Source organism: Phragmites australis, chromosome 11, assembly GCF_958298935.1.
Source record: "Phragmites australis chromosome 11, lpPhrAust1.1, whole genome shotgun sequence".
Taxonomy (NCBI): Eukaryota; Viridiplantae; Streptophyta; class Magnoliopsida; order Poales; family Poaceae; genus Phragmites; species Phragmites australis.
The window spans coordinates 18,523,765-18,534,746 of NC_084931.1; positions in this window are offsets into that span (position 1 = coordinate 18,523,765).

A 10,982-nucleotide genomic window follows, 5' to 3' on the forward strand; every position below is an offset into this window, starting at 1 on the left:
TTACCTTTGGAAGATGGGAGCTTCACTATGTTTTGATAGTATGTTTTGCTTAAGACCATTAAGGTATGCGATACACTGATGAAATTGCTGCATATATGAAAATTGATCATGATATACATGTAATTTACATCTGATTTTGTTCCTTTATAAAATTTGGTGTGACACACACACACACACATATATATATATACACGGATGCTATTGTACACTCAGGGTGTAGAATAACTATTCTACACCTTAGCCCAACATACTACAACCCAATTCATCAGCCTCGTGCGTGCTTGCGCACCCGCCCACGCTGCGGGCGCCCGTGTGGCGCCACGAGTCCCCGCACCACGCGCACCTCGCCCCTGACCCCGCACGCTACGCCGCGCACCACATGTCCCTGTGGCCCCCCACGCACATACCACCTGTTCTGCGCCCGTGTGCCACGTGTTCCCGCGCCCATGCCCGCTTGTGCGTCACACATCCCTCCGTGCCCGCTTGCTCCTGTGCTATGCGTCACGTGTCTAGTAGTTTATAGTCCAGTAGCGTTTAGTAGTTCAGTAGCACCTTTGTAGTTACTCAGTAGTATTCAGTACTCTACTATTACTTAATAGTTTAGTAGTCTAGTAGTGCACAATAATTTAGTTGTTTATTAGTTTCAAGTCATAGAGAAATTGTTCATTAGTGTCAATAGTCGTTAGTAGTTTATGTCAGTAGTGTTAGTAATTGTTAGTAGTATCAGTAGTTTGTTCAGTAGCGTCAATAGTTTTTTACCAATAATTTGTTCAGTAGTTGTAAATTGTTACGAGTAGTATTAGTAGTTTTATTCAGTAGTGTCAGTAGTTTGTATTCAATAGTGTTAGTAGTTTTTATTTAGTAGTGTCAGTAGTTCAATAGTTCTAAGTCATAGTAAATTTTGTTTAGTGGTTTGTGTCAGTAGTGTGAGTAGTTATCAGTAGTTGCTAATAGTATTAGTAGTTGCCAATAGTATTAGTAGTTTGGTTCAGTAGTGTGAGTAGTTTTTTCAGTGTATGATCACGCCCCTGATGGTTGGTAGCTGGGCGCGGGTGGGGTCACGTGGAGCGTGGGGTGAGGACACGTGGTGCGTTCTGGCTCGTGGGCGTAAGCGGGAGTGCGATCGGCGTGCCACATGGCGCATGGGCACTCGAGCGCGGCCAGTGCGCCACATGGTGCATGCTGGCGCATGGGCACATGGGCGCGCGCTGGTTGCTCATGGGTGGGCTATGTCAGAGGGTGTAGAATAACACTATTATTTGTGTATTTATGTATATAATTCTAGAGATAGATTTAGCAGCCAGCAGGTGCGAGAGATGGCTTTTTTTTCCCTTCCTTTCTTTCTTTGATGATAAGAAAACTGCACACGCAATTACATATGCACCCTATAAGAACGCCACACGAAAGCATATAGAAGCAATTCTATAAGATCCTGTTTAAAAAGACCTTCCTTCTTTTCTTAAATAAAATAAAAGAGAGAAGATAAAGGTGGATCTGCTCGGCAATCACAGTAAATGATCAAGCCAGCCTGCAATCTGCTGCTATCACTTAAGTCGGATGCACTCATACACAAACAATACGTAGACACTTTTAAACTAAATTGGTGGTCTAGCCTCACGTAACATGAGCACATACTTTGATCACTAAATATATCTATATGTGTATGTACTATTACTACTCAGAATTTAGTTCTAGAAGAAAGGAGAGCACGCATACTGAGTCTGAGACTCAAACCCGAATGAGTAAGATCCACTATTAGAATGCTAACCAACTGAGAATGTTTAATTCTTCACTACTATCACTTTTTAGAGTGGCGAAAATTATATAGAATATTTATGATACTACTCAGAATCCATGTGGCACATGCACATAGAGAGTAGCGGATGGTGAGTCGAGCTCCACAGTCTTCAACTAGAGAGAGATGACAGGCCATTGTGCATTGCGAACTTGGTTCCTCTTTTCGTCACTAAAGGTTGGTTTGGTTTTTTTTCCTAACCGGCTATCTAAACCAAAATTTGATTAGAAGTCAAATCAGAATAGTGTCAAATTTTAATCATGAAAATAACGTTTGATCGAGATGAAGTTAAAATTTAGTCGGCCAAAAATTTTAGCGAATGATTTAGCCGCCCGCGCTATAGAAAAATTTTAGCCAGCAAAATTTCCTCGATGCACGACTAAATTTTAACCTCAAATTAAATGGAGACCAAAATTTCAGAATATGACTAAAATTTAGTAGCTCCCTTCAGCCCCTAACCAAATTTTTAGAGCACGGCCAAGATCTGTAACTATCTGCCACGATTTATTTTGTGTGCCAGTGGCAAGGCCACCGTCGGCCACGATTGCTCCATCTCAGCGTCAGGCTCACCTGTCTGTCACGGTGTTGCAGGGACCAGGTGAGGTCGCCTCCTCTATTTTTGCTGTCGCGCTCGGAGGATCATCTCGAGTAGGTTTTGCACTGCACGGCGATTCCAGCGTCTCAATGTACGGATTGGGATCTCATGTCCCTAGAGGCTACGATTCAAATGCGGCATGCACCGTACCGTACATTCCAGGGACACCTCTAAGGAAGGTGCTTGCTCACATGGATCCTATTCACACTGAGTTGGGACATGTCTCCGGTCCATAGCGAGATGGCCCTTCCATGATGTGAACCACCAAGTCGATCTTGCCGGCAAACGCCATGGAGGAGCCCACTTCAACCCTAGTCTTCGACTTAACCAGCGTGTTCCTCACGCGTGGCTCCTAGACGTTTAGACGTTCGATGCCTTGGGTGACCTGACAATGGCGCGCGCTTGAGTTTGTTTGGTCAGTCAATATCACTCCAATCCTCCCGGCTCAGCCAATGAACATGCGTGCCAAGGACAACTTGTTTGAAGGCGCCATGCTGCAGTCGTCACCAAGCACTTAAGAGCCATGGTCATTCGGCTCAGCTACACGAGGCTATAGCCAAGTAGATGGTGAGTAGTCAAGCTAGCATTTGCGTAGGTGGCGGTTGGGTCTATTAGGGCAGCTCTAGTGTGTGTTTTTAGATGGTGCTAGGAGGAGAGAGATAGAGATGATAAGGGTGCAATACATTGGAGCAAAACTTCCAACCAGTTCTGTACGAAGCACCTGGAGCCAACTTAGGTCCTATTTGTTCCAGCTTAGAATTATAATAAGAGGTTTATAGATGGTGGATTATAATAAGTTAGATTATGATAAACTGGAGGGAAATAAGCTGTGAGCTGTTTGACAATCTAAATTATTGGAGTCTAGATTATTGGTAAAAGTCTGCAATACCCTCAATAGGGGGTGGAGGATTCGGGTGTAGGGTAGGAGGAGTGTCATTAGTGGGTAATTTTCACTAAATTTGATGGGTAGTACAGTTAAAGGTCAAAAAAAAAGCTGAAATAAGCTCCTTTTTACAGCTTATGGGATTATTATAATCTGAGTTTCAGTTTATAATAATCTGGACGAATAAGCTAGCTGTTTATTTCAGCTCAGAACAAATAAGCTAGTTTATTATAATCCTGAGCTGAAACAAATAGGACCTTAAACACCTCGTGCTAAGAATAAACAACAATATCTAGTTGGTACATTTATTGCTGGCAGTTGGGACCTAACCGCTGCCAACTAGCCGTTGAACCATTGCTAATGCTACTACTCCTACAAATAGACAAAAGCTTTTACACATTTATCATAAACCTTTCAACCAACATCAGCCAATAAAATACCATGGATGATTCACCTTGTTTCAATCCGTCAAAATCCTCACTCCAAGAGAAACAAAACACAACCAATCCATCGCAAGGTACCCATCAACACAATTTGCAACTAATTTTCCACCTCAATTCAACCAACAATTCCAATCTCAATTTCCTCAAAACTTCAATCCTTACATCATGCCTTTGTACCACCCATATGGAGGCTTTCATCATGGCATTTCATATGAAGCTAACTTAAACTTTTCTCCTTGTGGAGTGTTTGGAAGAGGAGCTGCAAGTGAAGGTGTTCGGTCTTCATCACCAGTTGAGTCCATGGCTTTTGGTCGTGGTGTTGTTGACTTAGGTCTAGCCTCACCAATATCCGATGCAGCGCAAACCAATGAATATGTCAACAACCAAGTATGGAGTGATAATAGTGACGGTGAAGAAAAGAAAGGAGGGCGTATTAATTGAACTAAAGGAGAGAATATGAAACTAGGTAGAGAAGGCAACAACTTTTTCTTAAAAAAAGTATAGCACAGAGGACTCTAAGAAACTGTGAACTAGCTGTTGTGAGAGCTTCCTTTTACTTATAAAATGTCTGCAGCACTTCTAAAGGATGAAGGGTGACAGAAGCAAGCAAGACCACCTCTAAAATTTCTAAACAATCAAATTCCTAGCCCCAAAAACTCAGATGATTTCAGTAGTTTATGAATGACCCACTTGAAGCTGAGATTGATGCAGAGATTGATGACGAGATTGAAGCTAATATTCAAGCGGAGATTGAAGCTGACATAGCTCGTAACTCCAATTAGTGCCAAAGTGGAACTCGAAGGTACATAGACCAGAAACGAGAGGCTGCAAACAAGCAGTTGGGGGCTGACTACTTCTGTGACAACTCGGTGTACAATGATACTCATTTTCGGCGAAGGTCCAGGATGAGAAGGCATCTGTTTGAACGTATTATGCACACCCTTTGTGAGTGGTCTCCATATTTTTGTCAAAGGATAGATGCCTTCAGCAAGCTTGGTTTTTCACCACTACTTAAATGTATCACAGCTATCAGAATGTTGAGCTATGGCAGCCCTGCAGATTTATTAGATGAAGGTTTATGGATTGCTGCAAGCACTACCATTGAGTGCTTGACCATATTTTTGAAAGGCATTAGAGAGAATTTTGGTTTAGAATATCTTAGAAGACCCATAGAAGAATACACTTGACGGTTACTACAAGTAGGTGAAGTGCGTGGCTTTCCTAGAATGCTAAGTAATCTTGATTGCATGCATTGGCATTGGGAAAATTATCCGGTTGGATAGAAAGGTCAGTTTACTTGTGGTTATTATGGAGTGCCAACAATCATGCTTGAAGCCATTACTTCACATGAACTTTGGATATGTCATGCTTTTTTTGGTGTTGCTGGTCCTAACATTGATATTAATATCTTGAATCAGTCATCATTGTTCACAACCATATTGCAAGGAAGTGCTCCAGTGATTCAGTTTACAGTGAATGGCAAGCACTACAATATGGGATACTATCTAGCTAATGGCATTTATAATGAATGGGAATCCTTTGAGAAGACAATTCCATTCCCTTATAGTGAGAAACACAAATTATTTGCAAAAAGAAAAAAAACAAGAAGCGACAAGAAAAGATGTTGAATGGGCATCTGGAGTGTTGCAAGCTTGTTTTGCAATATTACGAGGCCCCACACATTTTTGGAAACAAGAAACACTAGCAAACATCATGTATGCATGTATTATGCTGCACAACATGATAGTTGAAGATAAAAGGGATTCCTACGAGGTACGATACAATGATATCAAGCACTATGATGTATGGAATGAAGGCAATACTTATGAACAAGGAAGGTCTGAACCTTTGGTGGGGTTCAATCATGGGCCAATTCATGAATTATCCAGGGTACTTGAAGCAAACGATGCCATTCATGATCAGGAAAAACATCATCAACTCAAGGCTGATTTGGTCAAGCACTTATGGCAAAATTTTGGGGATGAACAAGCTTAGTTTAATTTGTACTCCTAGTTTAATAATATGTCCATGATTTAGCATTGGAACTTTTTTTATTTGTAATCTTAATTTCCATTCCCATGTATTAGCAATGAGCATCAATGTAAAATTTATTCCCTATGAAGTGAGCAGCAATGTAAAACTTCTTCCCCATGATCTGAGCAATAGATAAAGAATTGAAACCATAATTACCTGATTATCAGCCTAACAGATTCGGCGTCTTGCAGCTTGTCCTGCACGCGACAGCCAATCCTTGCCAAGCATTTGCAGTCATGTTCCTAGATCTCTCTCCCCCCCCCCCCCCGTTATACTCCTAGCTGGACTCTCGCGTCAGCCCTCCTGCATCGGCCACTCGCAATGGCCCTCCCCTTGCCGGCAAGGATTGGCCCTCCTTGCTACACATTTGCGTCGTGTGCCTCGAGGCTATGCGTGTAGACGAGTGGCGGTCTGTGCCGCTCAAACGTTCCAAGCAGCTTGCGCTTGGCTTATACAAAGGGGAGGGTGGAATGTGGAGAGAGCATTTGGATATGAGAGTTTGGAGAGAAAGAAAAATAGCCATGGCAATCTCTGCTCCTCCACGCGAAGGAATTCTAGGTTGGGGAAAGTCAGTGGGAAGAATTCTTTAATTGCAAGAGGGGCCACCTTAGAATGGTGCTAGGAATTTATGCATTGGGCCATTTTGTACTATGTTAGCAATAGATGATGTGTCACACATAGCACCTTTGGTTAAAACTATACACTAAATCTGCCCTTATAGATCATCAAGGTGGTCTAGTGTCCATGTAAAATTTTCTTCAGGCCAATTGCCACCGTACCATTAGTGAACTTGCACTTTCCAGAATAAAACACTATGTGTGTGTCAATGACATGTGGGACCAGGCCCCACTTGTCATTGACATGGCTCAATAGCATTTTGGCAAAGTAGGGTTTCACTAGTGGTATTTTGGCAATTTGCCTATTTTATTTTTGTAATTTCTTGCCACTAACATACTTGTTGGTTGGCAGTTATAATCAGTTGCACTCATTTTTCCTCTTAATGAAGTATGTGCATTGCAAGTTCTCGAATCGGTTGGCAGTTACATTAGATTTGGAAAGACAAATGGCTCAACCGATGTATGCTTAAAGAGCAATACCCTATTCTTTATAACATTGTTCGTAAAAAAAATATAATAGTAGAAGAAGTGATAAATGGAGAACCGCCAATAGTGTTTTTTTGTAGAGTGTTGGTGGGGAAAAAACTTTATGCATGGCATGATCTGGATGCCAAAGTCATGATTGTTCAACTCAGGGATCAATGTGATACCTTTAGTTGGTCATTGCATTATAATGGTCGTTTTTCAATCTGGTCGATGTATAGAGCTTTGATAAGAAATAGGGTCTTATCAACCAACCTCTACATTTAAAAAAAACTCAAATTCCCCCTAAAGAAATAAGATTTTTTATGTTACTTTCCAACTGAGTGATATTAACCAAGGACAATCTAGTTAAAAGGGAATGGAAGGGATGCTCAAATTGTTGTTTTGCAATAATAATGAAACAATACATCATCTGCCACACCCGGTTTTAGCGGAGAAAACTAAATACGGCTTATGTGTGCCCAGAATGTTTAACAATCATAAGGACATCATATGTGGAATAACAGTAGCAATACTTTAAAGGAAAAAACACTTAACTATGACAATAATTGATATATATTGTCTTCTATGTAGATATCTACAGTGGAACAGAAACACTGGTGTCCAATAACACTGCAGGCAACCGACTGGGAGACACACGCCTAAAACATCACACCTCGTCTTGATAGTCTTCAACATCTTCACTCACTGAGTAGCACAACACATGTCGCATGGCATAGGAAAAATAGCAAGGGTGAGCACATGCCGCGCTCAACATGTGTACAAGAGAATAATGATACGCAGGCTTATAACAAGGATAGGCTGACACAAGGTATATTTACGTAAATGCGAATAATGAAATATAGTTAAGTAAAAGCATTAAATTAAGTGAAGATTAACCCAGCAACCCACCAAAATAATATCAGCACCAAGGTCAACACCTTGATCAAAACCATCACCAAATGTACTATCCAGTACTATCGGAGGATGAACTCCGCAACCGGGGATCCTGAGGGACCCCCTTTGAGTTTCGGCCGGGAGGATGATTCTGAATCTACCTCGTACGTGGATTTAATGCGAATACATGAGATGTAGGCGGGACGGATGATCATCGGCTGGTGGGAGTAAATGCTCGAGGGATTTTAGATAGGTTCAGACCGCACGGAGCGTAATACCCTACTCCTGTGTGTATGCTATTAATGCTCTGGGAATACCTTTCTCTGGATCTCTTGTGTTACAAGGTTTTTGTCTAAGTCTAGAGTTTCGGTCTTCAAGTGCCGACCTCTAACTGTGCGCTAGAGCTTGTTCTTCTTCAATCCGTTGTCCGTCTCGTGCTTGAGCTCATAGGATTTTTCTTTCTCCGGAGTGCACCCCGCTTTTATTCTGTCGGGGGAGGCTTGGCGTGCCCAGAAAGGAGGGTACGAGTTTCCATGCACCATAAATGGAAAGAAACCATCATGGGCTGCAGCTCGACGTTACAGGGGGTTGAAAAGTGCGTCCCGGCTGGTCCTGTCGCCCATTACGCCAACTACAGCGGGTGCAGGGGGCCCACCAGGCAGCCGCCGAACAACCCCGCATGCCCGCTCGGTCAGAGCGGGTCTGACATAGTAGGGGGGCAGGCGATAAGCCTCGAGCCCAGTGATGACATCTCCTAGCCGCGTAGGGTGACGTGCGATCGGACCCATCGTATTAAATGCCCCCACGCCTCCCTGCCAGACGATGGCAGGAACTGACGTACTCAGTGCAACAAGCGTGGGGGGAGTGGTTGGAAATGACATGCCACACTCTCTCTTAAATGCAGTATTGGGCCTCTCACCAATTGACACCTCACCGTTGTGCCCCTGTGGAGTCCACCGGCAAGGGACTTCTCGGGTCCTCGAGGAACTCGGGTACTCAGGGACCACTGTTCATGGCCCCGAGCACCCTCTCCCGGAACTGACTCTTCTCAGGTCCTCGGGGAATTCGGGTACTCGGGGGGCCACTGTTCATGGCCCCGAGTGCCCTCTCCCGGAATTGGCGCTTCTCGGGTCCTCGGGGAACTCGGGGGCCACTGTTCATGGCCCCGAGCGCCCTCTCCCGGAACTGGCTCTTCTCGACCCTCGGGGAGATGGTCCCCGAGGGAAGGCGCCACGTGGCATTCTACTGTCCTGACCTAGGGACTCAGGGACCCCTGGTTCCCATGTCACCGATAGCAGCCCCCGGGCCCATCGGCAGGCGATAGCCCAAAGACTGTGGATGGGGCCCTATTTCTTCGAGGCCGATCACAGCATCGGTGCCACGTGGCTTGTCATCAGGTGCCAAAATCTTGCGGTCTTTTTGGCCCAGGCTCTTGGTACGGCCCAGGTGGGAAACCGAAAGGATGCATGCCCTTCCGACTTTCGAGGAGAGTGATAACGAGGCGGGAGGCGCGCATGGTAACCACGCGGATTGAGGGTGGTGAGCTTGGTAACCACGCCGATTGAGGGAGATGCGCCTCACAAATTGCGCCGAGGAATGTGCCGTTTGAATTCCCCACGACATAAAAAGGAGAGGGGCAACGAACCGTTACCCCCACGCCATTCTTGTGGTTGCCATCCTCTACCCTCGTCTTCCTCGCGCACCGAGAGCTCTCTCTTCAGCCCGCAGTGCACCTTTCTTCTAGCCACTTCCAGCACACTCCCCACACCCAAAAAATGCCTAGTGCAGGAAGCGGCCGTCAGGACGCGTCAAGCGCTAACAGCGTCCTGCCGAAGTCCCGCCTCATGAATGAGGAGGGGGCAGAGAAAGTCCGAAAGTTGATGGTCCCCGCTGGCCAGCGGGAGGCGTCGGTGGTGACGCCGGCCAACTTTCTGCCCTCCATGCGCAGGCCCGGGCGGATTGTGATCTTCATCTCTTTCATCGCTGCCGGGCTGGTGCCGCCGTTCTCGACATTCCTTCTACAAGTGCTGGACACGTTCGGCATCCAGCTGGCCCACCTGAGTCCAAACTCGGTGGTCATCCTGGCGATCTTCGCCCACTTCTGCGAGATGTTCGTGGGGGTGCCGCCATCGATTGTGCTTTTCCGGCACTTCTTCATCCTTCGAGCGGCCGGGAAGAAGAAAGGGTTTGCCGAGGTAGAGGTCGTTGGCTGCTACAACTTCCGCCTGCAGGAGGGACTGGGCGACGTCTACATCCTGCAGATGCTGCGCGGCAAATGGAAAGACTGGTGTCGAGACTGGGTTTACGTCGATGTCAGTCCCCATGACCGCCTCTCGCTGCCACAAACGCCGGCGGAGCCCCACAGGCCGATCTGGGAAGCGGCCCCTGCGGAGGATGAGCGCCTGCGCCCAATGCTGAACCGCATCGAAGACCTACGCTGGGCGGGGCTTACCTCGCTCATGGTGGTCACCGATTACCTGCGCCGCCGTCTGGCCCCTCTGCGGGAACGTGCCCGCTTTGCCTGGATGTACACTAGTCCGGGCGACTTGATGAGGACCTGCATAGGCGAGAAGGGGGACCTCGATGAGGGGGCCCTGGTGACGCTGCTGAAGGTGGTGATCGGCGTCGACAACCTTGCCTGGGTGGTCCTGCAGGCGTTAATGCCAACCTTCGACGCCCAGGGGCTGGTGGACCGTCCGGGGTGCCGAGACCCGGGGACTCTGCACATCCCCGGGGCGGATGATAATGGAGGGCGGGGCACCATTGCCGAAGATAGCAGGCCGGTGACCCGAGGCGATAGGGGGAAGCGTCCCCGAGCGTACATCCCTCAACCGTCTTCATCCTCATCGCTGTCAGCTCCGCAACAACGGCCGACGGTAGGCGGCGCGATGGCGGGCAGCCGAGTCGGCCAGTCTTCGGGAGCGGACTCCGGGGCAGAGGCTGGATCTAGGGCATGGCGACTCGGGGGCCAGAGCCAGGCTAGCGGTGCAACGGCTGGCAGCCGGACTGACCAGCCTTCGGAGGCAGGCTCCGGGGCGGCCGCTGGGACCGGCCCACAATGGCCCGAGGGCCAGAGCCCCCCCCCCCCGAAAAGGAGGAGGGCAGAGCCCGGGCCTGAGCCGAAGCCGCAGGGCCTAGATTTCCAGATCCTGCAGTCCCGATGGCAGTACTGCGGGCCCAAAACCACGTAAGATCCCTTTCTGTCTCGAGCGCATTTTGCCCGGACTTTGGCTAGTTGCTAACCCGTTTTCATTTC